At 43.3% G+C, this 26,418-nt stretch overlaps 1 long non-coding RNA gene across 9 annotated transcripts; it reads right to left on the bottom strand.

The window, feature by feature from the left end:
* Positions 1 to 144: 144 nt before the first annotated feature.
* On the bottom strand, positions 145 to 26,418 carry LOC119394915 (uncharacterized). 9 transcript variants are annotated; one of them, XR_007416049.1, is made up of 5 exons: positions 26,150 to 26,418; positions 25,684 to 25,814; positions 21,747 to 21,852; positions 20,814 to 20,966; positions 145 to 422 (listed from the first exon to the last, which is right to left on the bottom strand). It is a non-coding gene; the product is annotated as an uncharacterized LOC119394915 (long non-coding RNA). The 9 variants fall into 9 exon arrangements; XR_007416050.1 differs by lacking the exon at positions 20,814 to 20,966 and adding an exon at positions 3,707 to 3,859; XR_007416051.1 differs by lacking the exons at positions 20,814 to 20,966; positions 21,747 to 21,852 and adding exons at positions 3,707 to 3,859; positions 4,641 to 4,746.

The following is a 26,418-nucleotide window of genomic DNA, read 5'->3' as shown; positions in this document are numbered from 1 at the left end:
GCTGCTCTTCCTAGTGCCGTGATGTGTGTGTGTGTGTGTGTGTGTGGTTGTTGTGTGTGTGTGTGTGTGTGTGTGTGTGTGTGTTGTGTGTGTGTGTGCGTGGGTGCGTGCGTGCGTGCGCGCAAACAAATTCACGACACTCCCTTTGTTTCAAAACATTTTATTTTGCCATGGCCTCCGCGAACGGTGCGCCTGCGAACATTAGCGCAGGCCACATTGAATGGATGGCGTCTCGTGCAGCGATTATTATTCGAACAGCCGCTTCGCACTCAACGTCATAAGTCAACGAAAAAAAAAAAAAAAACGTTAAAACTATTCACACGTGGCGTGAGCACAATTCATTCCTCGGACTTATCCAGCTTCATCCAGACTCCATTCGGGACAAAAGAAGCGATGAAAGCAGAGCCGAGCTGAAGCCCATTCTGAAATAGCATAAGAGAGAACTTTTAAATGCGAAGCATTTCTTAGCGAACTTCTGCAAACTGTGAGCGTATCTATCTATCTATCTATCTATCTATCTATCTATCTATCTATCTATCTATCTATCTATCTATCTATATCTATCTATCTGTCTATCTATCTACTCTATCTATCTATCTCTATCTATCTATCTATCTATCTCTCTATCTATCTATCTATCCTGCCTACGACTCTGTGCTCTTCTGGCCGTTCGTTAATAGGATTTACACCAAAATTGGTATGGCGAAAGATGACTTTATGACGAACATAAGTGACAGGTCATAACATGAAAACCATGATATCCATGTCATGAACGACATGATTTACATGCCACTGTTTTGGTGCTCTTGCGGCCGTTTCGTTAGTTGCTATATACCAAATTTGGTATCGCGTGACAAGAGTGTATGACGAACATAAGTGACAGGTCTTACGTGCAAATCATGACACGCATGTCATGCACAGCATGACTTACGTGCCACGCTCATGGTGCGCTGGCGGCCGTTTCGCTAGCCGATATACACCAAAATAGGTTTCTCACGACGTAGCTGTGCGAACGAGCACAAATAACAGGTGTAACATGAAAATCATGACACGCATGTCATGCACAGCATGACTTACGTGCTACGCTCATGGTGCCCTGGCGGCCGTTTCGCTAGCCTGATATACACCAAAATAGGTATCTCACGACGTAGCTGTGGCGACGAACACAAATAACAGGTGGTAACATGAAAATCATGACACGCATGTCATGCACAGCATGACTTACGTGCTACGCTCATGTGCCCTGGCGGCCGTTTCGCTAGCTTGATATACACCAAAATGGGTATCTCGCGACGTGACTGGTGTCACGAACCTAAATAACAGGAGTTAACATGACAATCATGACACGCATGTCAGGTACAGCATGATTTACAATGCCACGCTCATGGTGCTCTTGCGGCCGTTTCGCTATCTTGATATATACCAAATTGGTATCGTGCGACCGTGACTGTGTGAGGAACACAAATAACAGATGTAACATGAAAATTATGACACGCATGTCATGCACAGTATGAATTATGTGCCATGCTCATGGTGCGATGGCGCAGTTTTGCTAGCTTGATATATACCAAAATTGGTATTGCGCAACAGTGACTGCTTTCGAACACAAATACAGGAATTAACACGAAAATCATAACACGTATGTCATGTGCAGCATGACTTACGTGCCACGCTCATGGTGCGCTGGCGGCCGTTTCGCTAGCTTGATATAGACCAAAATTGGTATTTGCGCGGCGTCTGTGTGGCGAACATAAATAAGAGGTGGTAACACGAAAATCATGGACATGCATGTCATGTAGGTATGATTTAGACGCCACGCTCATGGTGCACTCGCGGCCATTTGTTAACTGGACATATACCTAAATTGGTATGGCATGACACGGGTGCCCAACATAAATAGCAGGTCACGCATCCTATATATGTAGCACAGTATATGTTTCATTAGCATGGGATATACCAGATTGTACAACGCATTTCAGAGGAATCAATCGACGTACGTATTTCATGTTCAGGTAATCATTAAAGTCATTCATGTAATCATTAAAGTCATGCAATCTCGCGATATATGACGAACTAGATGTCACGACATGAATGACTTTATTAGCCTCAATGACAAACAAGACGATGTATGCAGCTCTTTGCTGGCTGCTTCGCATTACATCGATTCCCACACTGCGTGGGATCTGCCCATTTTTTTTAATAGCGCTTGAGCACATTTCTGCAATACCCACGCTTCGCAGAGTAGGCATATGTAAGGTATCAAAATTATGATGATTATTGTACACCCTCGTACACCCTCGAAGATTCCTCACTAACAAGCCTGAGCAACCACTTTGCTGGGTATAAATATTCAAAAACAAATGACACCTGCTGACACCACAGTAAAACAAGGCACCAACAAAGGAATCAAGACACGTAAAAGCAGCGAGTGTGGTGTGATACACTTCAAGAAATGTGCGAAATGCGGCAAATAGGTTGTACTTCAGTTCCCTGCGAGAAAAAACAGTGAATTCAAGTAATATTAGGTTCACCAGAGACCCAAGAAACCTCCGAGTTGAATGAACCAGCAATACAGCAAAACTAAGGAAAGGAGAATCTTTATTGGTCCCAAAATACTGTCAGTATATTATTAAAAATAGTCTGTGATCTCTGGCTGTTCCCACTTGAAGAATATCGCGGCTCAAAGATTTGCGTCCTGTAAATGTACCCAAACGCTTTTTCCACTGTACTTCCTGCATCAAAAAAAAGGAAGAAAAAAGACACTCAGGCATTAATATCGTGGGTTCCTCATTCACTCATCATTCGTATTATTCCACATCATCTAACAAATCTCGCCTTGCGAGCAGGAAACAATCAGAATTGTAATTTATGAATTGTTTGAAGCTTTGTTTGTTGTACACACACTGTTTTTGTAAGAAAAGAAAATAAGGCGCGCAAACAAAGACAAAGAGAACAAAACAACAGAAACGCCATTTATGTTGTCTTGTTCTATTCTCTTGTGTCTTTGTTCGCAAGCCTTACCTTCTTTTATGACGAATCCTTATAAACTAGCTGAGATTTTCTGCCGTATTTCTAATTGTGACGCAGGTGATTTGATATTTTCCTGGTAGTTTCACATGTTGTGAAAACATATAGAGCATAACCCGTGTGCAGATCGTAGTGTTTCATGTGCAACTGTATGCAAATCGCTCTGTGCCATGCGCCCAACGCTGTATTTTACTTACATCCACTGCATTTCTGACTGCCGTTCTTGAGTTACATTGTTACTACGATTCAAATCGGGTGTTTTTCTTCGTATTTAATTCCAGCGCCATGACAAAAACGAAACTATATGTGTTGTCAAAAATAATTAGAAACAAAAGTAAACGCCGACGAGCAGTGTGCGCTGAAAAGAAGGGAACCATGTACTAATTTTCTTTTGGTTACAGAATCACGCCATTGTACCGCTCAACACGTGGCTACAAGACTAATGGCCTTGCGATTGCGTTTTCGCTTTCGCAAGTGTTGCGAAGCTGTAGACGAGACTTAATGATTAGCAAAATCACCACGTCCTTGATTTGCTCCATGCCACGAAAGGTCATAGCTGAAGACTATCTTGTAGGACGTGGAAAACCAAGAGGTATTGGACCTCAGAAATTGTTGCTGACAATTTATCAGAAGCAACAATTCACAATGCATGCAGAAATAAAAAGAAGCAAGCTCTTACCTGAGTAAATGAATCAGTGGAATGCCCGTATGAACCCTTGTTCGATGGAATACTCGTCACATCTTAAAAGGCATAGGTGATAGCCGTTGGCCTCACAGAGGATAACTTCATTGACAATTGTTTCTGACTAGATTGCAGGGCCTTGAAATATTTCTACGCGTGAAAACAAATAAGAAAGACAGAAACAGCAGGTCACGGGGTGTTGCTAAATCGTAGACAAGCTAATGAACAACATTAGTAACAAGAATGCGAAAGCCGTTACTCCGCGCTGCGTCGTAAGGGTCTAGGATTTACAGTAAAAGGTGCGCTAACTGTGTTGTTTGATATGACCAGACGATCTCTGAATATTGTCTGAAAACAGTGCATTTGCTTAGTCAACTGTATGCAAATCGAGCTATGCCATTTACCCAAAGTTGTGTCTCACATATCACCTGCATTTCTGGCAGCTGCTCTTGTGATATTGTGGCGATAGGATTCCATTCAAGTGTGTTTCTTCGTATTCAGTTCCAGCCCCATGGGCAATAAGGACAATATACGTACTGACAAAAATAATAAGACAAAAAAGAAAACGACGACGAAAACCGTGCAAGCAACAGAAGGCACCCTGCTCTTTCCTTTGGGTTTCCGCCCCTAAAAGCCAAAAGAAAAGAAACAAAAGAAACAAGAGCGGTCTCGGAATTGCGCCGTGAGCAGTGAGCACGTGGAGGGAGCAGCTTCGGAGGAGGTTGGCTTGTGGACTCTAGGCACGCTCCCTACTAAGTTTTTTTTTTTTTTCGCTCCTTGGCTAAATGCCAGTGAACAAGTCAAAGCTGAAAGCTAACTTGCAGCACGTGAAAAGCCAAGAGGTATTGGACCTGAGAAAGAATTCCTAGCAATTTATCTGTCGCAAATATTCACAATACATGGGGAAATAAAAAAAAAAGTGAGCTCTTACCTGTATCAGTGAACCTGTAGTACTGCCCTAATGAAGCATTAATTCTTCAATACAGTTGACAGTTGTTGGTTACGATGTCAAATGGCCGTGCACTATTTCTAGGAAGCTAAAAAATAAGAGAAGTACAGCAGGTCGCGAGGTGTTGGTAAAATTTAAACATGGAAATGAACAACATTAGAGACAGCAATGAGAAAGCTATTGCTCCGCGCTGCATCAGAAGATACTAAGACTTATAGCAAAGTTGCGCATAACTTTGCGTTATCTAATATACACACGAAATTCATTAATTAGTTTCTCATGATACTGTCTGAAAACAGTGCACTTGCTTAGTCAACTGAAATGAAACAGAGCTAGAAAGGACCAGAAAGAATTACTCATGTAAAGCGATGCTGCAACACTTTTTGGACATTGTCGGAAAAGAATCCAAGAACGATAAGGTGTTGATGTAGTTGTTAAGCATTCGTCACGCAAGAGGGGGGGGGGGGCGTTCAAGCTCGGACACAGTTGAAGAGAACGGCGTTTGCTTTGTCTCGTTCGCTTCCGCTGTGTTCGTGCTTACATGCCCGCCCTTTTTTGTGATTATTAATAAAACGCCGCCAAACTCTAGTGAATATTGCTGTAAAAGTCCGAGCCAAATATCACTCTGCATGCAGCAGAGAAATTGAAATTTCGTATCAAAGGCAGCAAAAAAAAAAAAAAAAAAACCTTTCTATTCCTTTGGCAAACTACGCTGCTGGCGGGACTGTCACGGGCACTGGCTATTTTCGTGATCGCGAAAGTATCCTCTGTAATACCTTTTTTGTACGTTTCAAGATAAATGAATGAAGAGTTATGTTTATGTTAAATGGAAATGTTAGGTTTAATTAGACTGATACATTATCTTTTTAGGAAGCTATCACCGCTCACTGAGCGCCAGTAAATGATTTTGTTGTCAGAAAACTGCCACCGAGAGTTCCTGGTGCCACCGTTCAATTCGAATCAGCCGCACAAAAAAAAAACAAAAAAAAACGAGGAGCTGATGTCACCACCTGTCCTACTGCATTCGGTGAGTCAGCGGGTCCGAGAGGAAGCGCTACAGTTTGCGGCTTTCACTATCCTTGTTCTGATGACGTGGATCATTTGGGCACCCAACGACGTCATATGAAGCCTCCATTTCGCCGCTGACAAGTGGTAACTAAAATTGACACTGAGCTTCCGTGACACAGCACCGACAGCCCTGCACAACTCAAAATGAAAACATTGCCATTAACCATGCGAGAGTGCAAGCTCGGTCAGCTCTGCTGACCGAAATCAAAACCTCCTGTGCGGTCAGCTCGAGTGCTGTGCATAAGAAGCCATAACTAACTCTCACATACTGCGTATTGTTTTATTACATGCGAAGCATTTCTTAGCGAACCTTTGGCAGTTTAAGCGTGTCTATCTATCTATCTATCTATCTATCTATCTATCTATCTATCTATCTATCTATCTATCTATCTATCTATCTATCTATCTATCTATCTATCTATCTATCTATCTATCTATCTATCTATCTATCTATCTATCTATCTATCTATCTATCTATCTATCTATCTGTCTGTCTGTCTGTCTGTCTGTCTGTCTGTCTGTCTGTCTGTCTGTCTGTCTGTCTGTCTGTCTGTCTGTCTAGCCGCCTACGTCTGGGTGCTCTCGTGATCGCCTTCTTAAGTTTGTGTAGACCAAAATTGGCATGGGAGGGTAAGAGGATTTGACGATTATGACGGTCGGGTCATGACATGCATAACGTGAAAATCCTGTCGCGTACGTCGTCAAACCCTTTCCTCCAGACACGTGTGGCACATACCCGTTTACCACGGGCCGCAGTGTACGGGTAAGCGCCACAGGTGATTGACAGTTTATATCGACTCAGGAACGGCGAGAACAGACATTGGTAATTTAAATGAGAGAGCGTTAAGAAAAATTGATATCGGCAGCGTAGACCCGAGGAATGGAAAGAATAAGAATTAGGATCCCAGCAGGATTCGACCCAAGCATTCCACATGACAATCAGGTATTCTACCACAGAGTCACGCCTGGTCTATAAACGGGTTTGGAAAAATAACCTATGCAGGCGTAATGTTGGCGCAACGTCAGTTGCGTTTGTGGTGCCGGCTATCTAATTTTACAGGAAAGCAATAAACACTACATAAGAAATCCTACGATACAGGCGTCATATCAGATTAACGTCTGTGGTTCCAGTGTTGGCTCCGCTTTTTAGCAGTTTAATAAACATTACATTTGTATTCCTATGGTTCAGGAAGCTATATTGAAGCATTGCTCAACCCCGGTGGAATACATTAACTAAATTTACATGTGATATTCACATGATTGCACCATAAAGTGCACTTGGTTTCGATAATACTGACGTATGCATGTACTCTAACGTCAGGGCTGACGTTACGTCGCACCATAAGTTACCATCTAAACGCTAGTGTTGTCGACATGCCTGGTAGGCCCACGATTTGCACATAGCTACTACTCTTACAAAAACACGTCGATCCACCTCGTAACGCTTGGCTCAAAGCCATAAAGTACAGCATAGAAATAGTCGCTGACTGCTTCGCGTGAAATCGATTCCCACAACGCGTGGTATCTGCCGATTTTAAAAAAAAAATATCAACCTTATTGAGTTTCACCTGGAACATGTAGCTGCAGCTGTGTAATCAGAACAGAGGCTCTGATGTAATTTTTTGAAGTACCACAGTGCACAACAGCCGCACCAAAGATTTCTCAGTTTTGTCGTGTTAACGCTTACAAATGCTCTCTTCTCGTTAAGAATAGCAAACTTGTTATTATGAAAGCGTAACGTTTCAGTCTAGCTCAGCTTAATATTTCCCTTAAGTGCCCTCTAAGGAAACAAAACAAAACCTCACCTCTGTGTTTCTGGTCTCGACCGATGGCTGTCTGCATAATGTTGTATTTTATGCTACAGTCATGTGATAAGGCATCCGCGTGCTACAGCCGTGCTAGCTTAAATACTACGTGCCTGAGCCGGTTACTTGTATCGTACTAAGCCCGCTACGACAGTGCTTCGGATGCATATATCCTCGTCCTCAAAACAATCGTAAGACGAAAGGAGATTCGTGAAGGAATAAAAATACTTTAGCGAGTCTTTCTTTGATAACTTGGAGAAGTGTTGTTGGGCCCCTTCATGAAATGCACTGATCAGCAGAATAAAATGACAGTCACATTTCTGTGTAGAGTGGTTGATTGGCGAGCTGTTATGTGGACGGCGTGAGCTTGCACGACAGCTACTTGGGGGTAGATGCTAGGCTCCTTATTCGATCGAGTATCAGGCATCACTGCACATGGAAAAAGGACGCTAACCGCTCGCTTTGTTGTTTGCTCAGAACAATTTTCTACGTCGCTCCAACATCACTAAATCTTCTCTACAAAACCCTGATTCGCTGGAAACTTCAATATCTGCTATCCGAGATTCGGGTCTTGATTGCTTCGCTGGTATCATTTAGTCCATCCAAAATTCAAGCTGCGCCACTTTATTCTTATGGCAGATCGTCGCGCATCAGTTGTAACTTCTATGAAATTCACCATTAACCTAACTCTTCTTCGCATGGGTCTTGCCTTGCCTTGCTTTACAAAATAAATGTCATAAGGGCCACTTCAAAGACGAGCTGATTTCTGGTCCCCCCTTATGTATCTTACTGATCATTCCAATGAAGTGGGTATTCCCCTTTCCCGCACTAAGTTGCTTCACGGGTCATATATTTGCATAACATAAATGAACTGTAACAGCTTCAACACGAACATACCTATGATCAATAATCAAAGTTCAATCAAATCAGCTATTGACAACTCCTTTCCTCCTCTTTAAAAATTATATTCTGAATTGCATAACTGCCGACGCACTTTATAGTACCACTTACTTCTGTAAATTAATTAAATTTATCAGGCGTATTTAAATAATAATTAAGAAATATAATCGGTCAATTTACACCTCCGTGTAGGTGTGATTCACACTAAATCGCTAAGGCTTCTATTGATATAAACTCTCATGAAAAGCAAACATATCTCGTACATGTGATTAAATTCCTTGCGTAAAAAAAAAAAAAAAGATTGGAGGTGTTTTCACTTACGGTAACAAGCTTCGCCCGTCCGAGGTGAATTTGTTTTCCAGAGATCATATTTGTTGGATGGAGCTTCTTTTGCGCTGCTTGTTGTTAGACACAGCTTCGTAAAAAACCCTTTTTTTCCCCACTCGCTCCACACTGCAAAGGAAAGCCGGACCCATGTGGAAAAGCGGAAAGACAACAATTAACGGCAGCACCGTATCAGAGGCCCTTACGTAAATGAAGTGAAGCCACACGAGCGGCAGAAAATTGCCGCAATGCGCTTTGATGACAAGCAAAGGACCTCTTCGTTCACGTTTCTAAACCGGCATAGATTGGCTGAGACACGAAATGAACACGGCACGTGTAGCCATCGCGAGGTTGTTTTCGGAAAATAACAAATAAGACCTTCGAGTAACAAATAAGGTGTTTCAGGCACAAGGAAGAAGCCAGAGATGCCAAAATAAGGAAAACTTGAGCGCCGAAATACTTACAACAATCTTTCGCAGACGTTCATATGCTCCATATGAATGAAGGCTACTTCGATGCGAGCTTGAGTCTTCCACAGTCAATGGCGCTCGCGAATGGAACGGTTCCTTTTCTTCTTTTAGTTACGTGCGCGTGAACCGCGAGCCCCAGGATGCTCGCGCGAAGTGAAGAAAAAGTTCGCAACTTGTCAGCAAAAAGCCTTATTATGATTACCACTTACGCGAAGATGATATCAAAACTTACAGTAAAATTAATAATACGGCGACATTGCCCATGCTTTTACAAAATTTTCCATGAAAAGATGATAGTAAAAAACGATTTTCATGAAATGATATTTTGACCCGCGAAATGTAGTGGCGCTGCACTCGCACGTGAAATTGACTGTAACGTGAAATAATAGGGATGTGCGAATATTCGAAAATTTCTAATGACGAATCGAATAGCGTTCTATTCGATTCGGTACTCGAATCGAAGAGGGTATATTAGAAAAACCGAATACTTTTCGAATATTTTTTTTATAATGATAAGCATCGATGAAAAAAACCTCAAAAGAACGAAAAGTTGGAACAGAGAGGCGTAACAGTTCTTGTTTTAATCGTAAGAATTACCAAAATGCATGCAGCCCAAGGTTTTACGGGACTACAGGTGCTAGAGTGATCACAGAACGAAGGTGTTTTTTCTTCTTATAACTTCAGTGTCGCCCAAGCGGCAAAGTGATCGATCCACTATCTTCATTCAGCGTGACATTAATGATAATGATGACTCATGAATATTGTTTGATATTTATATCTGAGTTTTATTTAAAATCTGTTGACAAAGTGTCACGCTGAATACTGTAGTCACTTCTGTATTTCAACCTGCAGTTACAAAATATTTCTAAGGCTCTAGCTGATGCTGTATACAAGCTTGCGACTGCAGTTTACATAATTTTGGTATTTTTTGTCGGTTAAACGTAATCGTAATGTTCATTTGATAAAGCTTGTGAATGCCTGTTTCGAATGAAATGCCTTGGAACTCTTGGGCTGTTTAGAAAATGGTTACATTACCATTCTAGGGCTGCTTTTAAAACTGTTGCCTTACTAATCGAAAACTATTCGAATAGTATTCTATTCATATTGGTATTCAATTCGGTGTCATCTGTTTCTAAAAAGACAGGGCGTGCAAACATGGACACAAGAAAGAAGTCAGGACACCACAAACGGCGTTTGTGGTGTCCTGACTTCTTTCTTGTGTCCGTGTTCGCACGCTCTGTCTTTTTAGCATGAATACTTACCAACTAGCTCAGCTCTGTGTTATTCTAAGTGTCATCTCTTTTCGATTCATATTCGATTCGGTTGTAAAATTCACTATTCGCGCACACCTATGATAGGGTTCCCATGGGCCCCCACATGGTCTTTTTCGCACCGTTTGCAGAGTATGGACAACCGCGTCACCTGCGACAACGTCTGCCATTATGTCTCCCACTGCCTTCGAATAGTACAGCTGGTGCTCTGTAGCAACGTTTTTAGAACCAATTCAGTATCGCAGATCCGCTCGCTAGCCGGCAAACGCGGCCAACGCGTGAACTTATGGCGCAGCTTCATAGTTCCATTTTGCTTCACCTTCCGTGGCCTCCGCGATTATCGGCAACGCGCCGTTGAGCAACGGCGCGTTGCCGGAGATAATCGCGGAGGCCAGGCACGTGCCGTCGCGAGCAGAGACGCGCGAGGAATCTATGCAAGGAGTAGCCGCTCGCGATGAATGCCGCGTTTCTCCGTGCTCACTTGCTTCCTTGCGTGATTGTTCGCGAATGGTGATCGCTTGGGAAGGAGTTTTTTTTTTTCAATTTTTCCATGTGTGACAGGGACACAGCTGAAGAATGCCATCTTTCTGAGCTGGCGTTTCGGTTTCGCCGGTGAATTTGGTTGAATTCCATTGCTCCGCAGTAATTACCAGTGGCCTATTTCTAAAATATCAAAGCAGCAATGGCCTCTTCGCAGGAAGGACAGCAATTCTCCCATTTGACCCGACCGCCTGCCTCCGCTAATTAAGAAGTTAATTAATTAACTTTATTTAATTACTGCCGTAACTGCTGTGTCTAGTCATCTTAAGATGTCTCCCACCACAGAAAAAAGTTATTATGAAGACAGCGAGCGAATATTCCATTTCCGTTATTTTTGATGATTTTCGGACACGTTTCTTGAAACACTCTGTATACATATACCTGCGCGCCCCCTTGTATAGAAATAGTATATAGCAAAGAAATAAGCAGTAATAATGACAACACTAGCCTCTGGGGGAGACTTCTAAGACAAACCAGACTGTGAGCAAAATGCTTCTCTGCCGTGTAAAAGAGAATATACCCATGCTACGAAATAATGTGGTAAACCCACGTTCTTAAGCGAATTTATTAGTTTGATATGTTCCCCGCTGCCATAAGCTTTTGTAATATCCAGAGTTCAACACGGGCTTACCAAATGGAGCAGCCACACCTGAATTCAATTTGGCACGGGTTCAGACTCGTTCTTCTTTTGTCCGCCGCGGTGGTGCAGCGATTACGGTGCTCGGCTGCTAGCCCAAAGGTCGCGGATTCGATCCCGGCCGCGGCAGTCGCATTTCGATGGAGACGAAATGGTAGAGGCCTGTGTACTGTGCCATGTCAATGCACGTTGAAGAACACCAGATGGTCGAAATTTCCGGAGCCCTCCACTACGGCGTCCCTCATAATCATATAGTGGTTTTGGGACGTTAAGCTCTTTTACGGCAGCAGAGCTGTTATGCTCGAGGTTCGCCATGTGTCGTGGATAGAAAATTATGATCATCATGAACCGGCACGCGTTCTCTTCATCCTCTTCTGCTTCACTCCCAGAACACGTGCGCCTATTTATCCGGCGTGGGATGTAATAACTCTGATGGACGAGAAAACGAGTACGGAGAGAGAGAAAGAGAAAATCTTGGCGAAAAAGAAATTTTGCGTTTTTTCGCAGATCGGAAAGATGTGTTGCTTGTTCTGCGGCGGGCGTGTCGCGCGCACCATTTGATCCATGCATGCATGGACATGCATGAACTGCCGCGAATTGAAATTTGAGCTCGAGCCTGCGCACGCCATCTCTTATTGCGATAAAGAAGTAACGTGCAAAAGGATAAATTGTGTGGTGCCGACATTGCGTTAGCAATCATGAAGGCTTTCAAGTTTGTTAAGTAGTAAATTTTACGTAATTTACTGGCAGCAATAACCGTCTAACTTCCTCGCGAGCTCTTTAGCGCTGATCTTGTATTCATCCGCTCGGCTGTTGCTTCTGCAATGCCAGTTAAGCTCGTCGATTTAGCACGTGCGATCACGCTCGTAGGTCATGTTCTCTTATTTTGCTTTATTTCGGGCTTGTGTCGCGATTCACAGAGACTGTGAACGCAACTGTAAAGAAGCTGTACTTCGCTGCATGTTCAACTTGTGGGCCCGAATGCAAGTATGTTTCTCTGGAGCGGCTGTTACACCGACTGACGGTTAGGCGTAGTTTCGTAAAATTTTCTGCTCAGAAATGCACGCCTCAGCTTGCATGCGGGACGGGACGCTCTTGCAACTTCCTCCCTTCCATGCTGGTGGGACGGACGCGATCACACTTATTTGGAGATTCTGATTTGCAGACTTTGGATTTGCAGATTCTGCGTAAATCACAGGCTGTCATTGGTGATCGAGATCGAGATCGACATGAGCTTCTATTGCGCGTCTTCTTCGAGACGATTTTATTTTCTTGGATAAACAGTGAAGGAGGCGCCATTTATCCCTTTTCTGCTACCTGGGTATCTTCTCTCTCTCTTTCTTTGATTCTCTCTATCTCTTTCTCTTTCCCCTTTCTTTCTCTCTTTCTATGCTATGCTTTACTCTCTCCCATCCTCCTTTCCCTCCTCCTCGCTCTCACTTTCCTTTACCACCCCCTTGCTATACTATACTATACTATACCAGGTTATGCTATGCTCTGCTAGCGTGCCTGGATAGCCGAGTGGTTACGACGCTGGCGTTCGGATCGTGAGTACGCGGGTTTGAATGTCGCCTCGCCAAGAAATCTTTTTCGCCAAGAATTTCTCTTTCTTTCTTTCTTTCTTTCTTTCTTTCTTTCTTTCTTTCTGTCTCTCTGTACTCGTTCTCTCGTCAATCAGAGTTATTAATCAGGGGCTCTCGCCTTCGGATCGAGGCCGCGCGGGTACGAATCCCGCCTCGTGACGAATTTTTTTGGCAAGAATTTGTCTCTTTCTCTTTCTTTATATTTTTATTTCTGTCTGTCTCTCTGTTTCTTTCCTTCTTTCTTTCTTTTTCTTTCTGTACTCGTTCTCTCACCCATCAGCGTTATTACAAGCCACCCTGGATCGGTGAGTAGTGGGATTTGCCCAAATTCTGTGGCACATACCCATTCATAATGATGGTATTTTTTTGCGGAGCAGGGACGTTTTTTAAAGGGGTACTGACACAAAAATTTTGGCCTCGCGTTTTTTTGCTGCAATGTGCTGCTGGGGACCTGTTAGTCATAACACGGCACATCGTTTGCTGCAGCGCGCGACAGATAAATAATTACAGGCTCCTCATTACCGACCAGTGTCAGTGTCGGTTTCAAAAATGACAAGCCTTCGGGTGCAACTATCACCACCTAGCGGGTGCAGCTCTCGATCACGTCAGCACACAGAACTGTGACGCACTTCCGCGCGGTTCGCGAACAGCCGCCGACAAGTAGACTGCTGGAGCGAACGCGGCAAAAAAAAATAAATAAATAAATAACATGGCGGCTATAACGTCATCATAACTTGTTGCAGCATGGTCCCGTGAGGGAAGTAGGGGGTCCCCAAGGGTCCCCTTTGAGGGTGTCAGTATCGCGAGGATGTCGATCGCTCCCGCAAACTTCAAAATTCATTTAAAATAACTTCCAAGCTATATTCGCTGTTGGTATTTTGCAGATTATATACGTATGTTCACCGGAATCGATCCCGCAGGCTATCTCGACCGCGAAATATTGTGTTAGTACCCCTTTAACAACTTCTCTGTTAAAACTCGCCCGATAAATTCTGGTGCTACATATGTGCTAAATGGAAGACAGTATAGCCGCTTTGCCTGCTGTAGAGGGCAAGATAAAGGTAACTAATTTCAAATCACACTTGCACTCAGCTTTAGCGGAATTGTTAAGACTTTTCGTTCCGCCAGTTCGCGTGACCAGCGCCGTAGAATGCGGGTATGTGCCAAGCAGCTCCTAGCATAGCATAGCCATGCATAGTATAGTATAGCAAGAGGGTAGGAAAGGGATGCAAGGGTTAGGATGGGAGAGGGTAAAGCGGGTTTGCGCTACAGAAAGCGGGTATGTGCCAAGCAGCTCCTAGCATAGCACAGCCATGGATCGTGTAGTATTGGCCGCGAGATCGAGCGGAGTCGCCGCCTGGCGGCTACTGGCTGAAGTGCGCCTAGTGTGGATTGCTCCCTGCGTCGTCTGCTAGCCACGTCGTGTTTGCATGTGTGCGTACGTCCTGCACGTTCTCAAAGGGCGGTTTGTTCTGTTATGTTAGCGCGAGTTTAACTGCTCGTACGTATACCTAACATGGTGTACAGAAGCAAATGGGCTTGCTCGGCTGCATGCGCATTATAATAAGATCAGTGAGTGCGACTTTCGAGAGGGCTGTGTATTGGTGTCGTACCCTTCATGCGCCAGAATCATTTCAGTGTTGGTGCCGCTTTCTGGTTCAAGCACACCCTAAAGTGCTCTTGGCATAGTCCCAAACATGAGGAACATTAAACAGTGTGTGAATGCAGCGTTTCAGCGACTCGGTGGTAAACAAAAACGAGGCCCATGCACTTTCGCGTTGTTGTTAGGTGTATAACCGCGGAACTCCAGTTCATGATGAGCTTTAGTTGTGCTTAAGATGTCCTTTTATTGTACGGTCGTGGTCCCGCTACAGCGAAATATTTCTATCAAGTGAAGTCTGAGACTTCGGTACTCAAACTGTCCCTAAAAAAAAGAAAAGAAAAAACAGACAATGGAATGACACGGCAGTTATAAAACGGAGTAGCCGCGCGCAATTTTAACTTGGGGTGAAATTTATGCAGAACCACTCGTGTGTTTAGATTTAGGTACACTTTGAAGGACCCAGATGTTCAAAATTAATCCCGACGGTGTGCCTTACATTTATGTCGTATAATTTCACGCAAGACCTCATCCTTCCTTTTTACGTTATGTTGGAGCGCTTGTGTGGAGTTGTTATAGATTGATGGAAGGCAGCGGACATTATTAGTTTGAAAAAAAAAAAGACACTTGTTCCATAAAATAACCGGACCTTTGTTGCATCACTGTCGTGCACGTAATCAATCGATGAAAGCTCTGTGCTAAACTCTTACCTGCATATATATGCGTATTCGCGTGAACAGTGCTGTTGAACTCATTGCACAGGAATATGGGCTGGTATACAAATGAACAAGAAGTAAACACTTAAGTAGTTCAGTCGTGCGTAGTACACAAAACACAAGCTAAACACGTACAGAGAAAACAACAAAAAACGTCATATAGCGCGTAAGCGCAGACTGTCATCCAGTGCGAACATCCCTTTCATCGGCAGGTTGCGCTTCTCTCACAAGTAATAGTAACATTGGATGATCCTCGTGCACCGATTTAACAATGAAGAGAGCAGATATTACCAGTAAGCTGCAACCAACGCATTTTATTCGCCGACAATCGGCTCAAACCGCTCACAACGAAGCGCCGCTGTGTACATTTGTATACGCGCCTCCGACCGCCTTTCCACACTAACGCGGCGACGGTGCTCCCACCTATATGTCGATCTCGCGGCCAATAGCAAAGAAGTGGAAAAGGGAAATTAGGATGATGAGGAGTGATGTGAGGGTGAGGAGGAAGGAAAGGAGGAGGAGGGTACATAGAATAGCCATGTATGGTATGGTATAGCAAAGAGTGGCAAAGGGAAGTGGGGGTGAGGACGAAGGAAAGGAGGAGGGGGAGGGTACAGGCATACACTTGTATAGTATAGTTTAGCAAGGGGATGGTGAGGAGGACTGATGCAAGGTTGAGGAAGAAGGAAAGGAGGAGGGGGAAAGGGCGAAGCATAGCATAGTGATGTATAGCATAGCAAGGCGGTGGGAAAGGGAAGTGAAGGTGACGAGGAGTGATGTGAGGATGAGAAGGAGGGAAAGGAGAAATAAACAGAGACAAAAAAGATGAGAAAAACTGAATAAACAGAATGAAAGAGAGGAAGAAAGAAAGAGAGAAATAAAGAACAACAAGCAAGGCCGTCCAGCTCCGCGGTTCCATCAGGTTTGGCACCACTAGTGCAAAGCTGCCTCAGTTTTTTGGCACTGATAACAACGTAATGATAACACGCCATAGTCACACCGCCCAAGCTAGATCACTGCCATCTTTGAACATTGGAGCACCCGCCATTTCAGCGCAGCTCTTAAACCTTGATGAAAAGAAAAGTAGTTGCCTGGATAAAATAACAAACATCTTCCTAAAACGCTATGCTGAACGAATTATTAGGCATCTTGATCTCAAACTCACAAAGTGAATTTGTGATTTATTTCTCCCAGCGGACTGGAAAATCACCAATGTAATCGCGGTACACAGGTCTGGTGACATATATCAGCTCCTTCCATCTACAAACCTATCATTTTAACGCGCACTAGTTGTAAAATTCTCGACCATGTTATCTTAAAATTCATAACAAAGTACGTGGAAGCAAACAGTGTAATCTCTCTTTCTCAAAACGGAATCAGAAGCGGGATATCTACTGTCACACAAATCGTCGAGGCAATACATGAATGGGGGAAAAGTGTCCTGTCCATCAATACTTGCAATTCTACTATTACAAAGGTACTAAAACAAAACTCGCGCAGTTTCTTTCTGTCATCGAAGAAGCTTTGTTCTGCATCTTTGAAATAAATGAAGAACTGTTTAACGTATGTCTTCCTCTGTCGCGTAAGTGTGTGTGTGTGTGTGTGTGTGTGTGTGTGTGTGTGTGCGTGCGTGCGTGCGTGCGCGCAAACAATAATTCACGACACTCCCTTTGTTTCAAAACATTTTATTTTGCCATGGCCTCCGCGAACGGTGCGCCTGCGAACATTAGCGCAGGCCACATTGAATGGATGGCGTCTCGTGCAGCGATTATTTATTCGAACAGCCGCTTCGCACTCAACGTCATAAGTCAACGAAAAAAAAAAAAAAACGTTAAAACTATTCACACGTGGCGTGAGCACAATTCATTCCTCGGACTTATCCAGCTTCATCCAGACTCCATTCGGGACAAAAGAAGCGATGAAAGCAGAGCCGAGCTGAAGCCCATTCTGAAATAGCATAAGAGAGAACTTTTAAATGCGAAGCATTTCTTAGCGAACTTCTGCAACTGTGAGCGTATCTATCTATCTATCTATCTATCTATCTATCTATCTATCTATCTATCTATCTATCTATCTATCTATCTATCTATCTATCTATCTATCTATCTATCTATCTATCTATCTATCTATCTATCTATCTATCTATCTATCTATCTATCTATCTATCTATCCGCCTACGACTCTGTGCTCTTCTGGCCGTTTCGTTAATAGGATTTACACCAAAATTGGTATGGCGAAAGATGACTTTATGACGAACATAAGTGACAGGTCATAACATGAAAACCATGATATCCATGTCATGAACGACATGATTTACATGCCACTGTTTTGGTGCTCTTGCGGCCGTTTCGTTAGTTTGCTATATACCAAATTTGGTATCGCGTGACAAGAGTGTATGACGAACATAAGTGACAGGTCCTAACGTGCAAATCATGACACGCATGTCATGCACAGCATGACTTACGTGCCACGCTCATGGTGCGCTGGCGGCCGTTTCGCTAGCCTGATATACACCAAAATAGGTATCTCACGACGTAGCTGTGCGACGAGCACAAATAACAGGTGGTAACATGAAAATCATGACACGCATGTCATGCACAGCATGACTTACGTGCTACGCTCATGGTGCCCTGGCGGCCGTTTCGCTAGCCTGATATACACCAAAATAGGTATCTCACGACGTAGCTGTGCGACGAACACAAATAACAGGTGGTAACATGAAAATCATGACACGCATGTCATGCACAGCATGACTTACGTGCTACGCTCATGGTGCCCTGGCGGCCGTTTCGCTAGCTTGATATACACCAAAATGGGTATCTCGCGACGTGACTGTGTCACGAACCTAAATAACAGGAGTTAACATGACAATCATGACACGCATGTCAGGTACAGCATGATTTACATGCCACGCTCATGGTGCTCTTGCGGCCGTTTCGCTATCTTGATATATACCAAAATTGGTATCGTGCGACGTGACTGTGTGAGGAACACAAATAACAGATGGTAACATGAAAATTATGACACGCATGTCATGCACAGTATGAATTATGTGCCATGCTCATGGTGCGCTGGCGGCCGTTTTGCTAGCTTGATATATACCAAAATTGGTATTGCGCAACGTGACTGCTTCGAACACAAATAACAGGAATTAACACGAAAATCATAACACGTATGTCATGTGCAGCATGACTTACGTGCCACGCTCATGGTGCGCTGGCGGCCGTTTCGCTAGCTTGATATAGACCAAAATTGGTATTTGCGCGGCGTCTGTGTGGCGAACATAAATAAGAGGTGGTAACACGAAAATCATGACATGCATGTCATGTAGGTATGATTTAGACGCCACGCTCATGGTGCACTCGCGGCCATTTTGTTAACTGGACATATACCTAAATTGGTATGGCATGACACGGGTGCCCAACATAAATAGCAGGTCACGCATCCTATATATGTAGCACAGTATATGTTTCATTAGCATGGGATATACCAGATTGTACACGCATTTCAGAGGAATCAATCGACGTAACGTATTTCATGTTCAGGTAATCATTAAAGTCATTCATGTAATCATTAAAGTCATGCAATCTCGCGATATATGACGAACTAGATGTCACGACATGAATGACTTTATTAGCCTCAATGACAAACAAGACGATGTATGCAGCTCTTTGCTGGCTGCTTCGCATTACATCGATTCCCACACTGCGTGGGATCTGCCCATTTTTTTTTAATAGCGCTTGAGCACATTTCTGCAATACCCACGCTTCGCAGAGTAGGCATATGTAAGGTATCAAAATTATGATGATTATTGTACACCCTCGTACACCCTCGAAGATTCCTCACTAACAAGCCTGAGCAACCACTTTGCTGGGTATAAATATTCAAAAACAAATGACACCTGCTGACACCACAGTAAAACAAGGCACCAACAAAGGAATCAAGACACGTAAAAGCAGCGAGTGTGGTGTGATACACTTCAAGAAATGTGCGAAATGCGGCAAATAGGTTGTACTTCAGTTCCCTGCGAGAAATAACAGTGAATTCAAGTAATATTAGGTTCACCAGAGACCCAAGAAACCTCCGAGTTGAATGAACCAGCAATACAGCAAAACTAAGGAAAGAGAATCTTTATTGGTCCCAAAATACTGTCAGTATATTATTAAAAATAGTCTGTGATCTCTGGCTGTTCCCACTTGAAGAATATCGCGGCTCAAAGATTTGCGTCCTGTAAATGTACCCAAACGCTTTTTCCACTGTACTTCCTGCATCAAAAAAAGGAAGAAAAAAGACACTCAGACATTAATATCGTGGGTTCCTCATTCACTCATCATTCGTATTATTCCACATCATCTAACAAATCTCGCCTTGCGAGCAGGAAACAATCAGAATTGTAATTTATGAATTGTTTGAAGCTTTGTTTGTTGTACACACACTGTTTTTGTAAGAAAAGAAAATAAGGCGCGCAAACAAAGACAAAAGAGAACAAAACAACAGAAACGCCATTTATGTTGTCTTGTTCTATTCTCTTGTGTCTTTGTTCGCAAGCCTTACCTTCTTTTATGACGAATCCTTATAAACTAGCTGAGATTTCTGCCGTATTTCTAATTGTGACGCAGGTGATTTGATATTTTCCTGGTAGTTTCACATGTTGTGAAAACATATAGAGCATAACCCGTGTTGCAGATCGTAGTGTTTCATGTGCAACTGTATGCAAATCGCTCTGTGCCATGCGCCCAACGCTGTATTTTACTTACATCCACTGCATTTCTGACTGCCGTTCTTGAGTTACATTGTTACTACGATTCAAATCGGGTGTTTTTCTTCGTATTTAATTCCAGCGCCATGACAAAAACGAAACTATATGTGTTGTCAAAAATAATTAGAAACAAAAGTAAACGCCGACGAGCAGTGTGCGCTGAAAAGAAGGGAACCATGTACTAATTTTCTTTTGGTTACAGAATCACGCCATTGTACCGCTCAACACGTGGCCTACAAGACTAATGGCCTTGCGATTGCGTTTTCGCTTTCGCAAGTGTTGCGAAGCTGTAGACGAGACTTAATGATTAGCAAAATCACCACGTCCTTGATTTGCTACATGCCACGAAAAGGTCATAGCTGAAGACTATCTTGTAGGACGTGGAAAACCAAGAGGTATTGGACCTCAGAAATTGTTGCTGACAATTTATCAGAAGCAACAATGCACAATGCATGCAGAAATAAAAAGAAGCAAGCTCTTACCTGAGTAAATGAATCAGTGGAATGCCCGTATGAACCCTTGTTCGATGGAATACTCGTCACATCTTAAAAGGCATAGGTGATAGCCGTTGGCCTCACAGAGGATAACTTCATTGACAATTGTTTCTGACTAGATTGCAGGGCCTTGAAATATTTCTACGCGTGAAAACAAATAAGAAAGACAGAAACAGCAGGTCACGGGGTGTTGCTAAATCGTAGACAAGCTAATGAACAACATTAGTAACAAGAATGCGAAAGCCGTTACTCCGCGCTGCGTCGTAAGGGTCTAGGATTTACAGTAAAAGGTGCGCTAACTGTGTTGTTTGATATGACCAGACGATCTCTGAATATTGTCTGAAAACAGTGCATTTGCTTAGTCAACTGTATGCAAATCGAGCTATGCCATTTACCCAAAGTTGTGTCTCACATATCACCTGCATTTCTGGCAGCTGCTCTTGTGATATTGTGGCGATAGGATTCCATTCAAGTGTGTTTCTTCGTATTCAGTTCCAGCCCCATGGGCAATAAGGACAATATACGTACTGACAAAAATAATAAGACAAAAAAGAAAACGACGACGAAAACCGTGCAAGCAACAGAAGGCACCCTGCTCTTTCCTTTGGGTTTCCGCCCCTAAAAGCCAAAAGAAAAGAAACAAAAGAAACAAGAGCGGTCTCGGAATTGCGCCGTGAGCAGTGAGCACGTGGAGGGAGCAGCTTCGGAGGAGGTTGGCTTGTGGACTCTAGGCACGCTCCCTACTAAGTTTTTTTTTTTTTCGCTCCTTGGCTAAATGCCAGTGAACAAGTCAAAGCTGAAAGCTAACTTGCAGCACGTGAAAAGCCAAGAGGTATTGGACCTGAGAAAGAGTTCCTAGCAATTTATCTGTCGCAAATATTCACAATACATGGGGAAATAAAAAAAAAAGTGAGCTCTTACCTGTATCAGTGAACCTGTAGTACTGCCCTAATGAAGCATTAATTCTTCAATACAGTTGGCAGTTGTTGGTTACGATGTGAAATGGCCGTGCACTATTTCTAGGAAGCTAAAAAATAAGAGAAGTACAGCAGGTCGCGAGGTGTTGACGAAATTTAAACATGGAAATGAACAACATTAGAGACAGCAATGAGAAAGCTATTGCTCCGCGCTGCATCAGAAGATACTAAGACTTATAGCAAAGTTGCGCATAACTTTGCGTTATCTAATATACACACGAAATTCATTAATTAGTTTCTCATGATACTGTCTGAAAACAGTGCACTTGCTTAGTCAACTGAAATGAAACAGAGCTAGAAAGGACCAGAAAGAATTACTCATGTAAAGCGATGCTGCAACCCTTTTTGGACATTGTCGGAAAAGAATCCAAGAACGATAAGGTGTTGATGTAGTTGTTAAGCATTCGTCACGCAAGAGGGGGTGGGGGGCGTTCAAGCTCGGACACAGTCGAAGAGAACGGCGTTTGCTTTGTCTCGTTCGCTTCCGCTGTGTTCGTGGTTACATGCCCGCCCTTTTTTGTGATTATTAATAAAACGCCGCCAAACTCTAGTGAATATTGCTGTAAAAGTCCGAGCCAAATATCACACTGCATGCAGCAGAGAAATTGAAATTTCGTATCAAATGCAGCAAAAAAAAAAACCTTTCTATTCCTTTGGCAAACTACGCTGCTGGCGGGACTGTCACGGGCACTGGCTATTTTCGTGATCGCGAAAGTATCCTCTGTAATACCTTTTTTGTACGTTTCAAGATAAATGAATGAAGAGTTATGTTTATGTTAAATGGAAATGTTAGGTTTAATTAGACTGATACATTATCTTTTTAGGAAGCTATCACCGCTCACTGAGCGCCAGCTAAATGATTTTGTTGTCAGAAAACTGCCACCGAGAGTTCCTGGTGCCACCGTTCAATTCGAATCAGCCGCACAAAAAAAAACAAAAAAACGAGGAGCTGATGTCACCACCTGTCCTACTGCATTCGGTGAGTCAGCGGGTCCGAGAGGAAGCGCTACAGTTTGCGGCTTTCACTATCCTTGTTCTGATGACGTGGATCATTTGGGCACCCAACGACGTCATATGAAGCCTCCATTTCGCCGCTGACAAGTGGTAACTAAAATTGACACTGAGCTTCCGTGACACAGCACCGACAGCCCTGCACAACTCAAAATGAAAACATTGCCATTAACCATGCGAGAGTGCAAGCTCGGTCAGCTCTGCTGACCGAAATCAAAACCTCCTGTGCGGTCAGCTCGAGTGCTGTGCATAAGAAGCCATAACTAACTCTCACATACTGCGTATTGTTTTATTACATGCGAAGCATTTCTTAGCGAACCTTTGGCAGTTTAAGCGTTTCTATCTATCTGTCTGTCTGTCTGTCTGTCTGTCTAGCCGCCTACGTCTGGGTGCTCTCGTGATCGCCTTCTTAAGTTTGTGTAGACCAAAATTGGCATGGGAGGGTAAGAGGATTTGACGATTATGACGGTCGGGTCATGACATGCATAACGTGAAAATCCTGCCGCGCACGTCGTCAAACCCTTTCCTCCAGACACGTGTGGCACATACCCGTTTACCACGGGCCGCAGTGTACGGGTAAGCGCCACAGGTGATTGACAGTTTATATCGACCCAGGAACGGCGAGAACAGACATTGGTAATTTAAATGAGAGAGGGTTAAGAAAAATTGATATCGGCAGCGTAGACCCGAGGAATGGAAAGAATAAGAATTAGGATCCCAGCAGGATTCGACCCAAGCATTCCACATGACTCTACCAAACCCGTTTCTAGACCTGGCGTGACTCTACCACAGAGTCACGCCAGGTCTAGAAACGGGTTTGGAAAAACAACCTATGCAGGCGTAATGTTGGCGCAACGTCAGTTGCGTTTGTGGTGCCGGCTATCTAATTTTACAGGAAAGCAATAAACACTACATAAGAAATCCTACGATACAGGCGTCATATCAGATTAACGTCTGTGGTTCCAGTGTTGGCTCCGCTTTTTAGCAGTTTAATAAACATTACATTTGTATTCCTATGGTTCAGGAAGCTATATTGAAGCATTGCTCAACCCCGGTGGAATACATTAACTAAAGTTACATGTGATATTCACATGATTGCACCATAAAGTGCACTTGGTTTCGATAATACTGACGTATGCATGTACTCTAACGTCAGGGCTGACGTTACGTCGCACCATAAGTTACCATCTAAACGCTAGTGTTGTCGACATGCCTGGTAGGCACACGATTTGCACATAGCTACTACTCTTACAAAAACACGTCGATCCACCTCGTAACGCTTGGCTCAAAGCCATAAAGTACAGCATAGAAATAGTCGCTGACTGCTTCGCGTGAAATCGATTCCCACAACGCGTGGTATCTGCCGATTAAAAAAAAAAAATATCAACCTTATTGAGTTTCGCCTGGAACATGTGGCTGCAGCTGTGTAATCAGAACAGAGGCTCTGATGTAATTTTTTGAAGTACCACAGTGCACAACAGCCGCACCAAAGATTTCTCAGTTTTGTCGTGTTAACGCTTACAAATTCTCTCTTCTCGTTAAGAATAGCAAACTTGTTATTATGAAAGCGTAACGTTTCAGTCTAGCTCAGCTTAATATTTCCCTTAAGTGCCCTCTAAGGAAACAAAACAAAACCTCACCTCTGTGTTTCTGGTCTCGACCGATGGCTGTCTGCATAATGTTGTATTTTATGCTACAGTCATGTGATAAGGCATCCGCGTGCTACAGCCGTGCTAGCTTAAATACTACGTGCCTGAGCCGGTTACTTGTATCGTACTAAGCCCGCTACGACAGTGCTTCGGATGCATATATCCTCGTCCTCAAAACAATCGTAAGACGAAAGGAGATTCGTGAAGGAATAAAAATACTTTAGCGAGTCTTTCTTTGATAACTTGGAGAAGTGTTGTTGGGCCCCTTCATGAAATGCATTGATCAGCAGAATAAAATGACAGTCACATTTCTGTGTAGAGTGGTTGATTGGCCAGCTGTTATGTGGACGGCGTGAGCTTGCACGACAGCTACTTGGGGGTAGATGCTAGGCTCCTTATTCGATCGAGTATCGGGCATCACTGCACATGGAAAAAGGACGCTAACCGCTCGCTTTGTTGTTTGCTCAGAACAATTTTCTACGTCGCTCCAACATCACTAAATCTTCTCTACAAAACCCTGATTCGCTGGAAACTTCAATATCTGCTATCCGAGATTCGGGTCTTGATTGCTTCGCTGGTATCATTTAGTCCATCCAAGATTCAAGCTGCGCCACTTTATTCTTATGGCAGATCGTCGCGCATCAGTTGTAACTTCTATGAAATTCACCATTAACCTAACTCTTCTTTCAACACGCGCGCATGGGTCTTGCCTTGCCTTGCTTTACAAAATAAATGTCATAAGGGCCACTTCAAAGACGAGCTGATTTCTGGTCCCCCCTTATGTATCTTACTGATCATTCCAATGAAGTGGGTATTCCCCTTTCCCGCACTAAGTTGCTTCACGGGTCATATATTTGCATAACATAAATGAACTGTAACAGCTTCAACACGAACATACCTATGATCAATAATCAAAGTTCAATCAAATCAGCTATTGACAACTCCTTTCCTCCTCTTTAAAAATTATATTCTGAATTGCATAACTACCGACGCACTTTATAGTACCACTTACTTCTGTAAATTAATTAAATTTATCAGGCGTATTTAAATAATAATTAAGAAATATAATCGGTCAATTTACACCTCCGTGTAGGTGTGATTCACACTAAATCGCTAAGGCTTCTATTGATATAAACTCTCATGAAAGCAAACATATCTCGTACATGTGATTAAATTCCTTGCGTAAAAAAAAAAAAAAAGATTGGAGGTGTTTTCACTTACGGTAACAAGCTTCGCCCGTCCGAGGTGAATTTGTTTTCCAGAGATCATATTTGTTGGATGGAGCTTCTTTTGCGCTGCTTGTTGTTAGACACAGCTTCGTAAAAAACCCTTTTTTCCCCACTCGCTCCACACTGCAAAGGAAAGCCGGACCCATGTGGAAAAGCGGAAAGACAACAATTAACGGCAGCACCGTATCAGAGGCCCTTACGTAAATGAAGTGAAGCCACACGAGCGGCAGAAAATTGCCGCAATGCGCTTTGATGACAAGCAAAGGACCTCTTCGTTCACGTTTCTAAACCGGCATAGATTGGCTGAGACACGAAATGAACACGGCACGTGTAGCCATCGCGAGGTTGTTTTCGGAAAATAACAAATAAGACCTTCGAGTAACAAATAAGGTGTTTCAGGCACAAGGAAGAAGCCAGAGATGCCAAAATAAGGAAACCTTGAGCGCCGAAATACTTACAACAATCTTTCGCAGACGTTCATATGCTCCATATGAATGAAGGCTACTTCGATGCGAGCTTGAGTCTTCCACAGTCAATGGCGCTCGCGAATGGAACGGTTCCTTTTCTTCTTTTAGTTACGTGCGCGTGAACCGCGAGCTTCAGGATGCTCGCGCGAAGCGAAGAAAAAGTTCGCAACTTGTCAGGAAAAAGACCACTTCCGCGAAGATGATATCAAAACTTACAGTAAAATTAATAATACGGCGACATTGCCCATGCTTTTACAAAT

This window comes from Rhipicephalus sanguineus, chromosome 1 (genome assembly GCF_013339695.2).
Source record: "Rhipicephalus sanguineus isolate Rsan-2018 chromosome 1, BIME_Rsan_1.4, whole genome shotgun sequence".
Lineage (NCBI taxonomy): Eukaryota > Metazoa > Arthropoda > Arachnida > Ixodida > Ixodidae > Rhipicephalus > Rhipicephalus sanguineus.
The sequence above is the reverse complement of the archived record's forward strand: the minus strand, read 5'-3'. Positions and strand labels throughout refer to the sequence as shown.